This window comes from Anolis carolinensis, chromosome 3 (genome assembly GCF_035594765.1).
Source record: "Anolis carolinensis isolate JA03-04 chromosome 3, rAnoCar3.1.pri, whole genome shotgun sequence".
NCBI lineage: Eukaryota > Metazoa > Chordata > Lepidosauria > Squamata > Dactyloidae > Anolis > Anolis carolinensis.
The window spans coordinates 71,281,586-71,300,611 of NC_085843.1; positions in this window are offsets into that span (position 1 = coordinate 71,281,586).

Genomic DNA, 19,026 nt, shown 5'->3' on the forward strand with positions numbered 1-19,026 from the left:
TGCTTGGTGTTCATGCAGTGATTTCTATATGTTAGTGTTCGATCTAAGGTGACACCAAGATATTTAGGATGGAAACAGTGTTCGAGCTCTTGGCCTTCCCAAGTAACTTTCAGTTTCCTGTTGGCTTCACGGTTACATAGGTGGAAAAGCACACACTTGTGTCTTGGCAGGGTTAGGCTTCAGGTGGTTCTCTTTGTAGTAGCTGGAGAGATCTTTCAAGGCATTAGTGAGCTGGTTTTCAACTGTTTCAAAATCTTTTGCTTGAGTTGTAAGGCCAAGGTCATCAGCATATATAAAGGTCTTTGTGAGTGGTGGTAGTGGCTGATCGTTCGTGAAGATGTTAAATAAGGTTGGTGCAAGAACGCTGCCTTGGGGTAAACCATTCTTTTGCCTCCTCCATCTGCTTTTCCGGCCCTGAAACTCCACATAGAAGCTGCGGTTTTCTAGGAGGGTCTGGACAGTTTTTGAAAAGTCAAAGTCCCAGGTGATATGGTAGACTTTATGCAGCATTTTTCTATGTTGCACCGTGTCATAGGCTGCCGTAAGGTCCACAAAAACTGTTCCCGTAATGCAGCCTTTCTCATAGCCTTCCTCGATATGCTCAGTCAGATGAAGAATTTGACCTGTACAGTTTTTCCCTAGTCTGAAACCTGCTTGTTGTGCAATAAGCTTGGGTTCGATAACAGGTCCTAGTCGATTTAATAGCATCCTCTCATAGACTTTATATAGATGACATAAGAGGGAGATTGGTCGGTAGTTCCTGGCATTGAAGGCATCTTTACCAGGTTTTAAAATGGCAATGATCTTAGTTTTCCTCCATGCTCTAGGAATCTGTTTGTGTGCCAAGCATTGATTGTAGAATTTCAAAAGCCAGTTTTCAGCTTTGGGCCCCAAGTGTTTGATTTGCTCCATCATCAGGTCATCTAGGCCAGGTGCTTTACCAGTCTTACATAGCTTGATGGCTTCTCTGAGTTCTTTCAGGTTTAGAAGAGAAGACAACTGGTGGGTTTCAAGTTCTGGCACCCTGTTGATTTTCAACTTTATTCTGCTGCAGTTGGTTTTCCCATTCTGAATTAGCTGGTGAGCTATTTGGTCTGGTGTCACGTTTGCGTGTCCATGGTTGACCAGAGGGTCACTATCCAGGCGTCTCAGCAGTTGCCAGGATTTTCGGCTACTCTTGGACATGTCAAGGTTCTCAAGCAGCTCTATCCAATGGTCTTTCTTAGCATTAGCTAAGGCTGTAGATAGTTTTTGGCCTGCTGCTATAGTCCCATCACTATACGGATTCTCTTGAAATAGTCTGAGATATTCCTGTAGCTGATTTAGCGATTCTTCGTTTAGGCCTGGTAGGTAGCTTGTGCGACAGCCTCTAGGGATTGAGAGCCTTGAGGATCTTTTCACAGCTTCTACAAACAGGTCATAATTTTCTGTAAAAGGTTCTACCAATCCCAGTATTCCATAGAATTAAACCAAAGCAGTTAATGTGGTGTAAAACTGTTGTAATTCTGCTATATGGGTACAACCTGAGAAGGGAAAAGCCCTGACTTACTTTGATCAAGATAGAAGCAGATGAAGCCTTTCTCTTATCAGTATTATTTACCTTACGTATAAAGTGATGCATTTGAATAGGAAAGCATCTTGCCAATGTAGAAACTCTACTCAGACAAGAACTCTGGGTAATTTGGGTCCTTTTTTCTGTACAACCAGGAACCTCCTTTCTTCAGATGTGTTTTTTTTAAAAAAAAATGTAGAAAAGGGTAGTGAGTGGTGGTGATAGGCATTCACATGCTCTTGTGTTGCAGAAAGCAGGTGTGGTATTGACTAAATTAAACTAACCTGTAAAAACCTATCTGTAAGAAGAATAGGATAGCATGACTTCTGGGCTGAAATGGGTCCCATATGTTTATTTCTGATATAGCTCTGGTTTTCAAATATTATTTCTGCTAGCCAGTGAGTTCTTGCATGTCACCATTATATCTGCTGAGCTCATAATGAGGTGCAGTCAGCAAGAAGAAGGTTGCCCCATTATGACTCCAAACAAAACAGGCAACAGACAGGAATTTGCACAGAGCTTCATTGTCAGGACCCAGGCTGCAGAGCACCAATAACCATGCACAGAGACCAGAATCTATCTAATATCTTTATTAAAGGAATATATAAAGTCAATAAAAACAAGTGTAGAATATAGTTCAGAAGTAGACCTTTCAGGAAAGGTCAATTATAGTCCAGGAAATCAATGTCCAATATGAGATATTAGAGTCCAAAGTTATAATCCAATAACCGAAACACACACTTGCCGAGCAAGTGTGGGGAAATGACAGGGTCCTTTAGTCCAATGGAGCTTGACAACAAGGCTGGAAAACAAACTAGATTCTTGGCAAACAAGACTTCATACGAGGCAACAAGAAGCAAGAAGCAAGAACAAGGTCCGTGGCGAGGTCCGGGGAACAAGGCAGGCTTGGAACTAGAACAAGGTCCGTGGCAAGGTCCTGGAAACAAGGAACTGGAGCAGCGTAGTCCATACACGATCTCACTCCCGAAGCTGACGAATTGACTCCGCAAGGATCTCCTTGCGGGTAAACACCTATATAGGACCTTGTTTTCCCGCCAAGGAACACTTTCCCTGGGGAACAAGAAGTGAAACCCATACTGTGTCCAGATGCATGACTCCTTAAGATTTCCCAAGGGAAACAGGCTTAATCAGCTAATTGTCTGGCAGCGATTCTGGCGCTTCGGCGATTCGCCTCCCTAGCGCCTCTATCTCGATTATAATTATCCTTGCGAGAGAACGGGGGAGAATTCTGCCCAAGGCTTGTTTGGCTGACTTCTTGAGGGCAAACATCCTGCAGGTGCAGGGGCTCCGATTCTTGCTGAATCGGTGGGAAACCCAAGTTTTCCTCTTCGTCTGCCACAATAGTACTAGGAACGGGACTACATGGCCCATGAGACATCACATTCATGGCTGGTGAGAAGTGGTGTCAGTTTCAAGCAAACAAGGGCGCAGACCAGCTGATGCAGACTCAGCTCAGCTGGACACCAATGCAGCACTGCAGAGGGTTCAGCCAGATGAAATGGCTGCTCTGGGGCCAGTCCAGAGCATAAAGTAGCTGGTGAAGTCCAAAGACCTCATCCCAAGTAAGAGGGAAATGTTCTCTACCATCAAGATCCGTCTTTTGGGATGGCCAGCCATCTCACATTATTTTCCCGTCTTTCCCCATCTTAAGCCATTTGACTTTGGGTAGCACATGACTCCTGAAAATGCATTCTGGTCTGGTTCCATGTGCTGTGGAAACAGAGTCCCACTGAAATTGCCCTTACATCATGTGATGGCCTCTTTGGGACTCTGTTTCTGAAGCACATGGAAACACAGCAACCCAGTGATTCTGCCATGAAAGCCTTTGACAACATATACTTTAAAAAAAATCTTTTTATTAGGGTTTTGTCATACGATACATATTGGGGAGGAGGGAAAGAAACAAAAAGGAAAGGAAAGGGAAAGGGGGATGGGTAATGGGAAGAGGAAAACTTTAGAGGGCCCAGAATACTTGTAATGAGGTCCTTAGAAAAAGAAACAAGAACAAAAGGCCAAGATATTGAGAAGAACTTTAAGCAAGTCACAAATAGATTGCATCCAAGTGCTCACTGATTCTTACAGAAACCTTGGGGGTGGGGGAATCCTTCACTTTTTCACCCAATTTGCTCACTTCCTGGAAACAAGAGAACTTTACCCTGGAGCTTAAGAACTGGGAATCTTACTGCCCAATTCTTATAAATGAAGTGTATTTGTGATATACTCCTAGAATTTACACACTAGAACTTAATGCTTAGAAACTCTTAGGAGAGATTTACTATAGGGGAAATGTAATTATAAGTACATTAGATGGATCGCCAAAATGCATTTGCTAGACATTTGATTGATGTTTAATATTAACATCTTCATTTGTAATAAGACTTCAAAAGAAAACCCAGGTCAGCACACATAAAGAAGAAATGTGCTGTGCTTACTTAGTATAATCAGCATTTCTGGAAACATAGCTCCACATTATGTTTGAAGAAGAAAGTGAGTCACTACCAAGAATATTTAGATATATTTGAATCAAGTGATTAAGATTATTATGCTAGATTATTTTTAATGTGTTGAATATCTGGAAAGTCTCTGAAGATGCCAGCCACAAATGCAGATGAAACATCGGGAGAAAATGCTGATGGAACATGGTCATACAGTCTGGAAACCATATAACACCCCATTGAAAGATAGATACTTGCAGTTCTAAAGACCAGAATCAAATAAAGAATATTGAAGTAAACATGAGTGACCCATCTGCCATCAGAAAGTTGGAAGAACAATACAAACAGGTTAGTAAGAAGAAAGTCTACTCCTCCGGTCTTGACTTTTTCCTTCTTTTAACTGCCAGTTCTAAAGTGAAAGTATATAGCAGCCCTCACTGAACAAATAGCCTTCAGTATCTGACAGGCACCAGATCTCAGAAACTAAGAAACTATACTTAACTAAAACCTGTAAGCAGCCCTGAGTCCCCTCAGGTGAGAAGGGCGAGGTATAAATGCTGTAAATAAATAAATAAAACCTGAGAGGAAGCAAGTTTAAAAAAACCAGTTTCCTCCTGGGCTTCAGTCCCCACCCCATCCCATAACCCAGGTCAGGCTGGCTGCCTGACCCAGGATGGCAACTAGCAACCCCCCCACCACCCCCAAGTCCCCCATTGTCCTTGTTGTACCCCTAGGCTGCGTAGGTATCTCAAAACCACACTGGAGCCCCAGAATATAAGCAAGCAAGCTTTTTATTGAAGATTATATGCAAGCAATAGCACATTAAAGTTCAGAGTCAATAACATTGCTTTAAATCCACAAGAACAAAGTACTTGGTAAACTTGAAGCAAGAGTCTTTAAAAATCACTCAAAGATCATAGTCCAAACTGGATATCAATATTAGTCCCACGAAAGATATCACTAATAGTCCAAACAAGAGTTTCAAGGATTAATCCAAAGCATGAATCTAACTGGAAACACAGGAAAGTACACTGGAATGCAGGAACAAGACTCCAAATTTAGTCCAAGGTACAGAGTCCTATCTGGGTCACACAACAAGGGTCTCGGCTAGAACACAAATCCAAACTGCAAAATCAACTGGAAACACAGGGACAAGCAAGGCTGGATCTTCTTTTTTGAATTAGCAATGTTACCACCTCTGGCAGTGTCAGAGAAAGCAAGGCTTCTTATGGGAAATTCAAGGTCCCATACCATGAGAAGGTTGCTCATTATTTCATTTCAAAAGCAGACGCCTACTCCTAATACACTCCTTTTCTTTTCTCAACTGAGTTATCACTCTCCTCCTGTCACGATCATTATCCCTCCCCACTTTATCAGTTCCTACGTCCAAACTAGAATGTCCATCTGATACCTGGAGATCCGACCTTGACTGCTGTGAGGAATGTGGTTCAAACTGTCTGCTTGCAACCATTCTCTCTGGTCCCAGAATCCACTGGGACAAACTCTGGCTGCCTCTCAGGCCCAAACCCAGAGTCCTCTGGCAAGGCAGGTGGAGGAACAAACTCTGGCTGCACCTCTGACAAGGCAGGTGCAGGGACAATCACAGGCTGAATTGGGCCAACCTCAGGCTCACCTGACAGCTCAGATGGAGGCTGGGCTACAACAGTCCCCTCAAAAAAAACTTACTGAAGGGGCCTGCCCCTCCCCCCCCCCCCACACCTCCTGATGTGTCATTTTCAAGCATCAGCAAGATTGTGCAAAGGGGCTCTGCTCTGCAGGCAGGCCCCTCCAGTATTTTTTTTTGGGGGGGGGGGAATGGGGGTCTGGGAGGGAGGGTTGGGGGCCCTCCCGTTCCTTCAGATTCCAGAATCCCAAAGAACTTAAATCCTGAATGGATTGAGGTGCTGGTGGTTATAATAATCACATTCTTTAGGCATTGAAAATCTATAAGACACTTTTTACAAATTATAAAAATAAAAACACGGGAATCTGGAAATTAGGAGAAATAAAACTGAATTTAGTATTTCAGTTTTTAAGATGCATCAATTCTCAATGCCATCATTAAATATCAATTAGATTTTCTATCACACCCGAGACATGCATTTAGTATTCTTCTTACTTCCTAAACTCTAGAGGGTATGACCTCATATTAGATGTCCTTCATATCAACAGATGACTCACCTTGTCTTGACAGATTTTATTTAATTAACACACTGGAATTATTTGAAGAGTGACTTTGACATCTTCTGTCTATGATGGTAGTCTAGACAGGGATATAAGTATATAATATGTGAGGCTAAATATAGATAGTGGTTATGAAGAAAAAAAACAGGGATTTCATTCTGTGAGGTATATTCAATTGGACAAGATTAGACCTTTGTCCTGTTATTAATTCTTACTATCAGTATTTGCTGATATGCACCAGCAGGTATTTTAGTAGTATTTTCCATCCAACCCTCTGATTTTATTTACAGTTCTCATTCACAAGTATAGGGTCTCCTTGATGGCTGCCCATAAACTTTAGAACTCATTTTCTGAAGAGACTAGAATAGGCCCTTCCTTCCGACAGCTTTTAAAATTTTTTTGAGACAAGCTTTTAGAGCAGAATGTTTTTATGGAAACGACTCATTACTGGATGGCATATTATATTAAATTATATAATGTTAACTATTATCTTCAATATTAATGTTTAATGTTCTTTAGTGTTGAATTTTTGTATGTTTTAACTATATTGTAGTCATTTTAATTTGTAATCCATGGTGTGTCTCAACCTTTGGAAAAGAAATGAGGCACAAATATAGTTGTTGTATTTTACTTGTTCAGTCACTTCCGACTCTTTGTGACTTCAAGGAGCAGCCCACGCCAGAGCTCACTGTTGGCCACCATTGCCATCCCCAGCTCCTTCAAGGTCAAGCCAGTCACTTCAAGGATACCACCTTCCCCTTGGTTGACCCCTCTTCCTTTTCTCCTTCATGGTGTCTGTGGAATCAGCACATATGGTATTGATTATGCCTAAGCAATACTTTCGGAAACTCTCTCAGCTGTGAAGCTTTGGTTAAGCCCCGCCAGGCCTCGCCATGAGACATATAAGGCCCGGGTGGGGATGTAGTCGCAGTTCCCTTTCTTTTGCTGCCTTACAAGCAGTTTTAGGAACCTCTCATGAAATTCCATTGACTTGGTTTGTTAAACAACATTTTCTTGATTCTCTGGAACCCTTTTGGACTTGGACTGTATTGACTATGCTTTGGCTTTTTCCCTTCTGGACAGTAAACAAATTTTGGACTGTTAACTATGGCTCTCTTTTAAAAATGTGCTTCTTGTACAGAGACCCGATCTTCTCACCTCGGAGCAAGGGCAGGTTCAGCACCCCAATGTGCAGTGGTTGCACTGCGTGGCGCATTCACCCGGACCGCTCTCCCGTGCTGTTCAAATGATATTAGAGGCAGAACATCATCCATCCACAAAGCGTTCATACGAGCTCAAGTGGGGTAAATTTGTCTCTTTTGTGAACCAATGGGGCTGGGATCCCCTCACAGCACCCACACCAGTATTGTTGGACTTTATGGCTTCCCTTACTGATAGAGGTTTGGCCCTGTCACCTCTAAAATGTTATTTGGCAGCCACTGCTGCATATAGGAAGAAGGAAGGCCTTCCTTCAGTGTTCCAGGACCCCATGGTTCAACTTTTCCTATGTGGATAAAAGAACGTCAACCCTTCCAGATCATTACCTGCACCTGCTTGGGATCTCCAACTTGTCCTCTCTACGCTTATGAAGCCACCGTTTGAACCGCTGGCCACAGCAGAACTATGCCATCTTTCATGGAAGACGGCATTTTTGGTGGCCATAACATCGGCATGAAGAGCCAGTGAGCTCTGTGCTTTGAGAGCAGATGCTCCTTACATGCGATTTCATGGCGATAAGGTGGTACTGAGGAAAGATATTTCCTTTCTTCCAAAAGTTGTCTTGTCATTTCATAACACACAGGATAGAGTTTTGCCAACTTTATTTCCGGCTCCAACAACTCCTCTGGAGCGCTCGCTTCACCTCCTTGATGTCTGGAGGGCATTATCATACTATCTTGAAAGAATGAAAGATTTCAGGAAGTCACCTATACTTTTCCTTCACTATCGCACGTCATCCCAAGCCCATCTCCTCTCAAAGGCTGTCAGCCTGGGTTGTGGCTACGATAAAGTTTGCCTACCAGTTGAATGGCAAGGAGCTTCCATTTCAGGTGAAGGGCCACTCCACAAGAGCGATGGCCACTTCAACTGTGATGTCTCATGGGCCTTGTAGTCCCGTTCCTAGTACTATTGTGGCAGATGAGGAGGAAAACATGGGATTTCCACCGGTTCAGCCAGAATCGGAGCCCCTGCACCTGGAGGATGTTTGCCCTCAAGAAGTCAGCCAAACAAGCCTTGGGCAGAATTCTCCCCCATTTTCTCGTAGGGATAATTATAATAGAGATAGAGGAACTAGGGAGGCGAATCGCCGGAGCGCCAGAATTGCAGCCAAACAATTAGCTGATTAGGTCTGCTTCCCTTGGGAAATTCTAAGGAGTCATGCATCTGGACAGAGTTGGGTTTCACTTTTAGTTCTCCAGGGAAAGTGTTCTTTCGGCGGGAAACGAGGCCCTATTTAGGTGTTTTGCCGCGAAGGAAACCTTGCGGAGTCAACTCGTCAGCTTGAGGAGTGAGATCGTGTGTGGACTACGCAACCCCAGTTCCTTGTTTCCAGGACCAAGTTCCAAGCCTGCCTTGTTCCCCGGACCTCGCCACGGACCTTGTTCTTGCTTCTTGTTGCCTCATATCAAGTCTTGTTGCCAAGAATCTAGTTTGTTTTCCAGCCTTGTTGTCAAGCTCCAATGGACTAAAAGACCTTGTCATTTCCCCACACTTTGCTCGGCAAAGTGTGTGTTTCGGTTATTGGATTATAACTTTGGACCTTAATATCACATATTGGACATTATTTTCCTGGACTATATTTGACCTTTCCTGAAAGGTCTATTTCTGAACTTTATTCTTCACTTGTTTTTATTGACTTTATATATTCCTTTAATAAAGATATTAGATAGAGACTGGCCTCTGTGTAAGGTTATTGGTGCTCTGCAGCCTGGGTCCTGACATCAACAGCTTACCACTGAGGCATAGCTTTGGAGGATGTCTGTTGTGCAGCCATATGGGCCACGCCATTGACCTTTGTCACACATTACAAGATGGACCTCCAATCCAAGTGGCATGCAGCGTTTGGCAGAGTGGTCCTGTTTTTGGCAGTGGCATGATGCCCACCGGCCATGGTGAGTAACCCATGCTTCCTGCTGACTGTCAAGCTGCCATTTTTGCCCGCTGCCGGCGGTGGTGGGAACTGAGGCTACATCCCCACCCGGGACTTATATGCCTCATGGGGAGGCCAGGCGGGGCTTTAGCCAAAGCTTCACAGCTGAGAGAGTTTCCAAAAGTATTGCTTAGGCATAATCAATACCATTTGCACAGATTCCACAGATAGCCGCTCAAAGAAACATGGTTACAGGTAAGCAACCCATCTTTTCCTTCCATTTTCCCTAGCATCATTGTCTTCTTCAAGCTTTCCTGTCTTCTCATGATGTGGCCAAAGTACTTCACCTTTGCCTCTAATATCCTTCCCTCCAGTGAGCAATCAGGCATTATTTCCTGGAGTATGGACTGATTTGATCTTCTCACGGTCCAAAGCACTCTCATAATTTTCCTCCAACACCACAGTTCAAAAGCGTCTATCTTCCTTCACTCAGCCTTCATTATGGTCCAGCTCTCGCATCCATAGGTTACTATGGGGAATACCATTGCTTTAACTATGCGGACCTTCGTTGCCAGTGTGATGTCTCTGCTTTTCACTATTTTATCGAGGTTGGTCATTGCTCTCCTCCCAAGAAGTAAACGTCTTCTGATTTCCTGGCTGCAGTCTGTGTCTGCAGTAATCTTTGCGCCTAGAAATACAAAGTCTGTCACTGACTCCATGTTTTCTCTCTCTATTTGCCAGTTATCAATCAGTCTGGTTGCCATAATCTTGGTTTTCTTGATGTTTAACTGTAACCCAGCTTTTGCACTTTCTCCTTTCACCTTGGTTAAAAGGCTCCTCAGCTCCTCCTTGCTTTCAGCCATCAAAGTGGTATCATCTGCATATCTAAGGTTGTTAATGTTTCTTCCAGCAATTTTAACTCCAGCCTTGGATTCATCATGATGTGTTCTGCATTCAAGTTGAATAAGCAGAGTGAAGGTATACAGCCCTGCCATACTCCTTTCCCAATCTTGAACCAGTCTGTTGTTCCATGGTCTGTTCTTACTGTTGCTACACTGTAGATGTGCCCTGAGTCTTGCTTTTTGGCCTGACATACACACATTCTTAACCTCAGCCAGCTGACCCATCAAATAATGGAGCTCTGTCTTGCTGGTGATTGGGGCATAGCAGAATAAATTTTCCAGTGGTTTAATAAGGCATCCTCACAGGGTCTTGCTTCTGATTGTGATAGCATCATTAACTTGCTGGAGGGGTTGGAATTGTCATCCTTCTACTCTTAGTTAAAATGGGTGAAATCCTTCATCACAAGCATAGTTAGTAGGCATGGGTGAATTAATCGGAATCATCATTAATTGTAATGAAATCATATCTATTTTGGGCTTTGAACTGGGTTCTGCGGTGGTTTGGCGCTTCCGAATTAACCTTCCAATTCGAAGCATTGGAGCCCATCCTCGGAATAACTTCAGATGTATGAGAAAGTGTTTTCAACCAATCTCCTGCATCGGGCTTAAGAGCCCCATAGAAACCAAGCCTGGAGTGTTTTCACTCCTGGATATAGCATTGGGGCATAAGAGCCCCATAGAAACCAGGCCTGGAGCATTTTCTCTCCTGGCTAGCACAGGGCCGCTTTGAGACAGCATGGTGTAGTGTACTGGTTTGAAAGTTGGACTACGATTGTGGCTTGATTCCCCACTCAGTCATGGAAACCCACTGGGTGATCTTGGGCAAGTCACACACTTCCAGCCCCAGAAAACCCAATGAAACAGGAAATAACACTTTCAAATCAGAAACAGATTTCCTTATTCAGAGGCTGATGGCCATCTGTCAGGAGTGATTTGATGGTGTGCTATGATTTCTGTTCCTGGTTGATAAATGTCATTTCCTAATTGGTTCTGTCATAAAAACAAGGCAAAATTTGATTACACTGCCAAAACTTAGTCTTTGTGCAAGGGACATCGTCCTATAAAAATAGCACATTATAGTTTGTTGAGTTTCTCTACACCAATTTAACAAAGTTTTAGCCACAAAAACAAAGTTTCTGAAGTAGAACAATAACTTTCAAAGTAAAGACAACCCAATGAAACAGGAAATAACACTTTCAAACCAGGAACAGATTTTTGTCATTAAAAAATGTTTCACCAAAATCTGAGTATAAGTAAAATGTTATTAGATTTGGTGAGCAAATAGTGGTAAATATTTTCTACCACTGTAGTAAATTTCATTTGGATAGCTCAAAAAATGAGGGAGAGAGAAGCCCCTCAATTTTCCCCATTGACGATAATGTTTTCCTTCATGTGCATTCAAATCCGCCATTAACGAGGTACAGTGGGGGGGGGGGAGTATTTAGTCAGATACCAATTGTAAAGTTCTCCCACTTACAAAGATGAGAGAGGCCTGTAATTGACATCATAGGTAGACCTCAACTATGAGAGAAAACATGCGAAAAAACATCCAGAAAATCACATTGTATGATTTTTCACAAATTTATTTGCAAATTATGGTGGGAAAAAAGTATTTGGTCACCTACAAACAAGCAAGATTTCTGGGTCTCACAGACCTGTAACTTCTTCAAGGGGCTCCTCTGTCCTCCACTCATTACCTGTAGTAATTTGAACTTTTATCAGTATAAAAGACACCTGTCCACAACCTCAAGTTGTCACACTCCACTATGGTGAAGACCAAAGAGCCAGAAACAAAAATCTAGCCCTGCACCAGACTGGGAAGACTGAATCTGCAATAGGCAAGCAGCTTGGTGTGAAGAAATCAACTGTGGGAGCAATAATTAGAAAATGGAAGAGATACAAGACCACTGATAATCTCCCTCAATCTGGGGCTCCAGGCAAAATCTCACCCCGTGGGGTCAAAATTATCACAAGAACGGTGAGCAAAAATCCCAGAACCACACGGGGGGACTTAGTGAATGACCTGCAGAGAGCTGGGACCAATGTAACAAAAGCTACCATCAGTAACACACTACGCCGCCAGGGACTCAAATCCTGCAGTGCCAGATGTGTCCCCTTGCTTAAGCCAGTACATGTCTGGGGCCGACTGACGTTTGCTAGAGAGCATTTGGATGATCCAGAAGAGTATTGGGAGAATGTCATATGGTCAGATGAAACCATACCTACTGTGAAGCATGGGAGTGGCAACATCATGCTTTGGGGCTGTTTATCTGCAAAAGGACCAGGGCAACTGATCCGTACACATTAAAGAATGAATGGGGCCATGTCTTGAGAGATTTTGAGTGTAAACCTCCTTCCAACAAGGGCAATTAATATGAAACGTGGCTGGGTCTTTCAGCATGACAATGATCCCAAGCCCACCACCAGGGCAACAAAGGAGTAGCTTTGTAAGAAGCATTTCAAGGTCCTGGAATGGCCTAGCCAGTCTCCAGATCTCAACCCTAGAGAAAACCTTTGGAGAGAGTTGAAAGTCTGTGTTGCCCAGAGACAGCCCCAAAACATCACTGCTCTTGAGGAGATCTGTATGGAGGAATGGGCCAACATACCAGCAACAGTGTGTGCCAATCTTGTGAGGACTTACAGAAAACGTTTGACCTCTGTCATTGCCAATAAAGGATATATAACAAAGTACTCAGATTAACTTCTGTTATGGACCAAATACTTATTTTCCACAATAATTTACAAATAAATTTGTGAAAAATCAAACAATATGATATTCTGGATGTGTTTTCTCATGTTGTCTCTCATAGTTGAGGTCTACCTATGATGTCAATTACAGACCTCTCTCATCTTTTTAAGTGGGAGAACTTGTACAATTGGTATCTGACTAAATACTTCCCCCCCCCCACTGTATATACGAAGATTCAGAAGTTTCAGAACGTTTTGAACTTTTTGCCTTCAAAATTTGGTAATGACTTTAGAACCTAACCGCCAGCAGCCCCTACTTTCAAAGAGAGTTTAGAACCATTTTTTTCCTGGATCACACATGCATAATACAGTAGAGTCTCACTTATCCAAGCCTCGCTTATCCAAGTTTCTGGATTATCCAAGCCATTTTTATAGTCAATGTTTTCAATATATTGTGATATTTTGGTGCTAAATTCGTAAATACAGTAATTACAACATAACATTACTGCGTATTGAACTGCTTTTTCTGTCAAATTTGTTGTAAAACATGTTTTGGTGCTTAATTTGTAAAATCATAACCTAATTTGATGTTTAATAGGCTTTTCCTTAATCCCTCCTTATTATCCAAGATATTCACTTCTCCAAGCTTCTGCCAGCCTGTTTAGCTTGGATAAGTGAGACTCTACTGTAGTTAGATATCTAACTACCTATCACCTCCTGACCTTAAAACTCCAGCAGACAGCCCCACTAAGTGACACCTGTCCCGTTGAGCAGAATGCAATAGGATGGAAATGTCCTCCTTCTGTAACTCGATTGCCAGAAGAATGTTCTAATGTCCAGTGAGGATGCTGTTTTTAAAAGATAGATTTAGACATTTGTAATCATGGCAATAGTGTGACAATAATAAATGTAGATAGATCTTGCTTTACAGTATGTCAGCAAATAATAACAACAATGGAGGAGGAGGATTTTTTATAGCAATGATCTATAGTCATGAATATTACTTGTATTGCTGCAAAGTATTTGGAGTGGCCTCACCTGAAATGAGCAATTAAAATGCACCAGTTTTGTGCTCTTTCACACACTCTGTATGTATGCTGGTGATATGAATGTTAGAGCTGGACATGAAGTTGGCTATTTTTATGTTAATAATGTTTTTATCAAAAGTAATTAGTTGCACTAAAATCTTTTTAATAAGACCAAAGTGTTAATTAGGATTGAAGTCTTTCCATCCAATGTCAAGCATACTAACTATTTCAGTGTCTTTTGTTGTGTTACTGTTCTCTGCCAAGTGATTCTGTTGCATTTGTTATAATACTATGTATTGCATACTTATTAAATACATAAAGATCAACACAGTTGCTTACACTAGAGAAGTGTTCTTGGATTGTGGCCATGAGAACTATTAAGATAGGCAAGTTTAACTTTTTAACTATGAACAACAAAATGAAAAGAAAACTTAATTTTAAATATGGCACACAGTTTTTCAAGGTATTTATCAAAACTATTGGTTAACTCAAGATTACACTGTCAACGGAATTTGTTCTGCGAGCGTAGGGTGGTTCTACATAGCCCAATAATGTGAGTTAGATCTGGCATCCAAAACTCTGGTCCCTGCTCGACAAGGATGCTCTGACCTGCCTTAGCAGCTGCAGAGCATTCACACTGCCAAGCTGCACCAAATACAATTTGGTCCAATGGGACATGAGCCTAACTGCCACTCCCCTTGTGTTATTGCTAGCTATAGCAGTGACAATGCTACCTACCTAATTTTGGGATGCCTGCTGTTGGTTCTGCATAGGAATCAGCTGCAGGTGTTGGGACTGCCATAACTCAGTTGTGACTGCTATAACCATGAATAATTTTAATTTGGGGTGTAGTGTTTTCCCCTGTGGCCATCTTGGGTTGATCTGAACCGACACCAACTTAAGTAGTCAGTGTAGGTCAGGCATGGGCAAACCTTGGGCCTCCAGGTGTTTTGGACTTCAACACCCAGAAATCCCAGACAGCTTACCGGCTGTTATCAATTATGGGAGTTGAAGCCCAAAACATCTGAAGGGCTGAAGTTTGCCTATGCCTGGTGTAGATGGCACCCTATATTCTTAAAAACTAGGGAATCTCACATCTGATTGAATATGCATGGGTTTGTACCACACACCTCTGAGAATATGAGTTCACAATCTGACCTACTACTCCAAGCTTTTCAGCTGTTTTCTGTTCTTACTCTTCCTTGTAGCCATAACTCAAAATTGTATTCACAACTCCATGCAGAATAGCATAACCAAATTTGAGGGTTAGGAAGATGGTTTGGTGAGTACAGAACTGTCAAGGAAGAAGTACAGGAGTTATTGAGGCAGCTAATTTAATAAAAGAAGAGGCAGGGAGAACATGAAAAATTACCTTTATAAAATTAACATTGTTTTACTTTGATAAAAAAGTGGATAGAGATAATAAACTTAAGCATTTCATCATGATCTATTTTATGACATTATGAAAAAACATGACACTGATTTGAAATAATTCGCATGGCCTTTTCATTTTGCAGTTGTCATTTTTGAATAATGAATATTTTAGTGGTAGCTATTAAATCTTTAATACATCCACATGCTCAACAATAGCAGAATTTCATGGAGTGGCTGGTGACAAAGGATATGAAAATAAGCTCCTTCTATTCATTTTGAACGAACATAGATTTAAACAGCAATGCAGAGTCAATTTCTGCTGAATTACACTAGAAGGACAAAATGTTCCCTCAAATAAGACAATAATAAATAAAATAAAAAGCATTGGCACACTGTTATGATCAACTAAAGCTATGAACCAGACAATAATACATGGGATGTGTTAAACATAGGGATAGAAATCTAATGTTAGGCCAGAATCTATCTAATATCTTTATTAAAGGAATATATAAAGTCAGTAAAAACAAGTGTAGAATATAGTTCAGGAGTAGACCTTTCAGGAAAGGTCAATTATAGTCCAGGAAAACAATGTCCAATATGAGATATTAAAGTCCAAAGTTGTAATCCAATAACCGAAACACACACTTTGCCAAGCAAAGTGAGGGGAAATGGCAAGGTCCTTTAGTCCATGGAACTTGATGCAAGGCTGGAGAGCAAACTAGATCCTTGGCAAACGAGGCTTGATTCAAGGCAACAAGAAACGAGGAACAAGAACAGGGTCCGTGGCGAAATCCATGGCGGGGTCCGGGGAACAAGGCAGGGCTGGAACGTGAGCAAGGTCCTGGAAACTGGAGTAGCGTAGTCCACACACAATCTACTCCCGAAGCTGACGAATTGACTCTGCAAGGATTCCTTTGTGGCCAAACATCTATATAGGATCTTGTTTTCCCACCAAGGAACACTTTCTCTGGGGAACAAGAACTGAAACCTATACTGTGTCCAGGTGCATGACTCCTTAAACTTTCCCAAGGGAAACAGACTTAATCATCTAATTGTCTGGCAGCTATCCTGGCGCTCCGGCGAGTCGCCTCCCGAGCGCTTCTATCTTGATTATAATAAAGACGGTGAGAAAATGGGGGAGATTTCTGCTCAAGGCTTGTTTGGCTGACTTCTTGTGGGCAAACATCTTGCAGCTGCACGGGCTCCAAATCTGGCAGAAACGGTGGGAAACCCAAGTTTTCCTCTTCATCTGTCACAACAGTACTAGGAACAGGACTACATGGCCCATGAGTCATCACACTATCCCCCTCCTCAAGGCCCCCCTCAAAAATGGGCCGTCTTCTCGAGGTGCGGGGCCGCGGCTTGGCAGGGTGGACCTGATGGAAGCGACGGACTAAATCGGGGGCATGGACTGTGGAAGCGTCTTCCCAAGAGCGTTCTTCGGGGCCAAAACCCACCCAGTTAATGAGATACTGAAGGCGGCGGCGGTGGAAGCGAGAATCCAAAATGTCCTGAACCTCGAATTCCTCCTCCCCATCCACCAAAACAGGAGTGGGGGCCGGCCGGTCTGCATCAGGGCGCACACCATCCGCCGGAAGGAGCAGGGAACGATGAAACACTGGATGAATGCGCATGGAGTGCGGAAGTTGACGCTTGAAAGTCACGGGGGTAAGTTGTGCCACCACTGGATAAGGACCAATGAAACGGGCATCTAGCTTCCGGCAGGGACGGTGGGAGGGCAAAAAGCGAGTGGACAGAAGAACCCAATCTCCTACCTTGATCTCGGGGCCCGGCTGGCGATGACTGTCAGCGTGGCGTTTATAGTCCTCCTTGGCTTGGTCCAGTTGCTGGAGCAATAGTTGTTGCACCGCTGTGAGTTCTTGCAGCCAGTCCTCCGCTGCGGGGACTTCTGAGGTTTCAATGACAGGAGGAAAGAAACGTGGATGGAAGCCGTAGTTTGCAAAGAACGGGGTTTCCTTGGTTGAAGCTTGGACACCATTGTTGTAGGCAAACTCTGACTGAGGTAACAGGGAAGCCCAATTGTCCTGTTGATAGTTTACATAACAGCGAAGGTATTGTTCCAAAGTGGCATTGGTGCGCTCAGTTTGCCCATCCGTTTGGGGATGGTGAGCTGAAGATAAACGAGAGTCTATGCCCAATAGTTTTTGTAGTGCCTTCCAGAAACGAGAGGTGAATTGAGATCCACGGTCCGTGACTAAACTCTTGGGCAATCCATGTAGTCTGAAAATATGCTGAAGGAATAAATCTGCAGTCTCTTTGGCCGTGGGGAGGCCATCGCAGGGAATGAAATGGGCCAATTTGGTAAAAAGGTCCACCACCACTAGGATCGTGGTGAATCCAAGGGAAGGTGGTAGGTCAGTGATAAAATCCGCAGAAATTATTTCCCATGGACGAGATGGAGTAGGAAGGGGATGCAGTAGCCCTGAGGGCTTCTTCCTTCTTGTCTTGGAATGCTGGCATACCGGGCAGGTATTGACATATTTTTCTACATCCTTGCGGATCTTGGGCCACCAAAAATCTCATAGGATCAAATGCATGGTTTTAAATAGTCCAAAATGCCCTGCTGGCTTGCAGTCATGACACAGATGAAGTGCCTTTTCTCTGCCTGGTCCTGGAGGGATGTAGACATGATTTCTGTAGCAAAGTAACCCATCCTTAAGTGAGAAAGGAAAACGTAGTCCTTGGCGAATTTGGTCCTGAGCCCAGGCATCCGCCTGTTGACTGGTTCTGATTTCTTGAGCACAAAGGGGCCCTGGAGTAGAGGGAGTTGGTTCAACTGCAGTGGATTTGGTGTTTCCCACTGTGAGCGTGGCAAAGTTCTCGGGCTGCAGCAATTGGGATTCGAAAGTCTCTTTACGCCCTGCAGCATACTCTGGTTTCCGTGATAGAGCATCTGCTTGCTTGGTCTGAGCTGGGGTTACATAATGGATCTGGAAGTCAAAGCGTTCAAAAAATAAAGCCCAGCGCTGCTGCCTCTGATTTAACTTGCGGGCAGTTCTTAGATGTTCCAAATTACGATGGTCAGTATGGACCTCAATGGGAAATTTGGCCCCTTCTAACCAATGTCTCCAATTTTCAAAGGCTGCCTTTATGGCCAAAAGTTCCTTCTCCCAAATAGTGTAATTTCTCTCTGGGGCTGTTAGTTGACGGGAGTAAAAGGCACATGGATGAAGATGTTCTCCCACTGGTTGCATGAGTACAGCCCCAATTGCCACATCGGAGGCGTCAGCCTGCACAACAAAAGGGGTTTTAGGATCAGGGTGCTGTAGAATTGGCTGGGACGTGAATAACTTCTTTAGTTGCTGGAACCCTTTCTCTGCTTGCTCCGTCCAGCGGAAAGGCTGTTTTCCACGGATGCAGCTGGTGATTGGGTCAGACCAGCGGGCAAAGTCTGGAATGAACTTGCGGTAGTAGTTCGCGAACCCCAAGAAGCGCTGCACCTCTTTCTTGTTGGTTGGCGCTCGCCATTCCAATACTGCTGAAACCTTTGCCGGGTCCATGGAGAGCCCTAGTGGCGAGACACGGTAACCCAGGAAATCTACCTCTTGTAGATCAAAAGCGCATTTTTCCAACTTGGCATATAGTCCATGATCTCGCAATCGTTGTAACACCATTCTGACGTGTTTCTCATGTTCTGATTGTGATCTAGAGAACACCAAAAAATCGTCCAGGTATATGATCAAGAACCGATCTAGATAATCCTGAAAAATATCATTGACGAAGTGCTGGAACG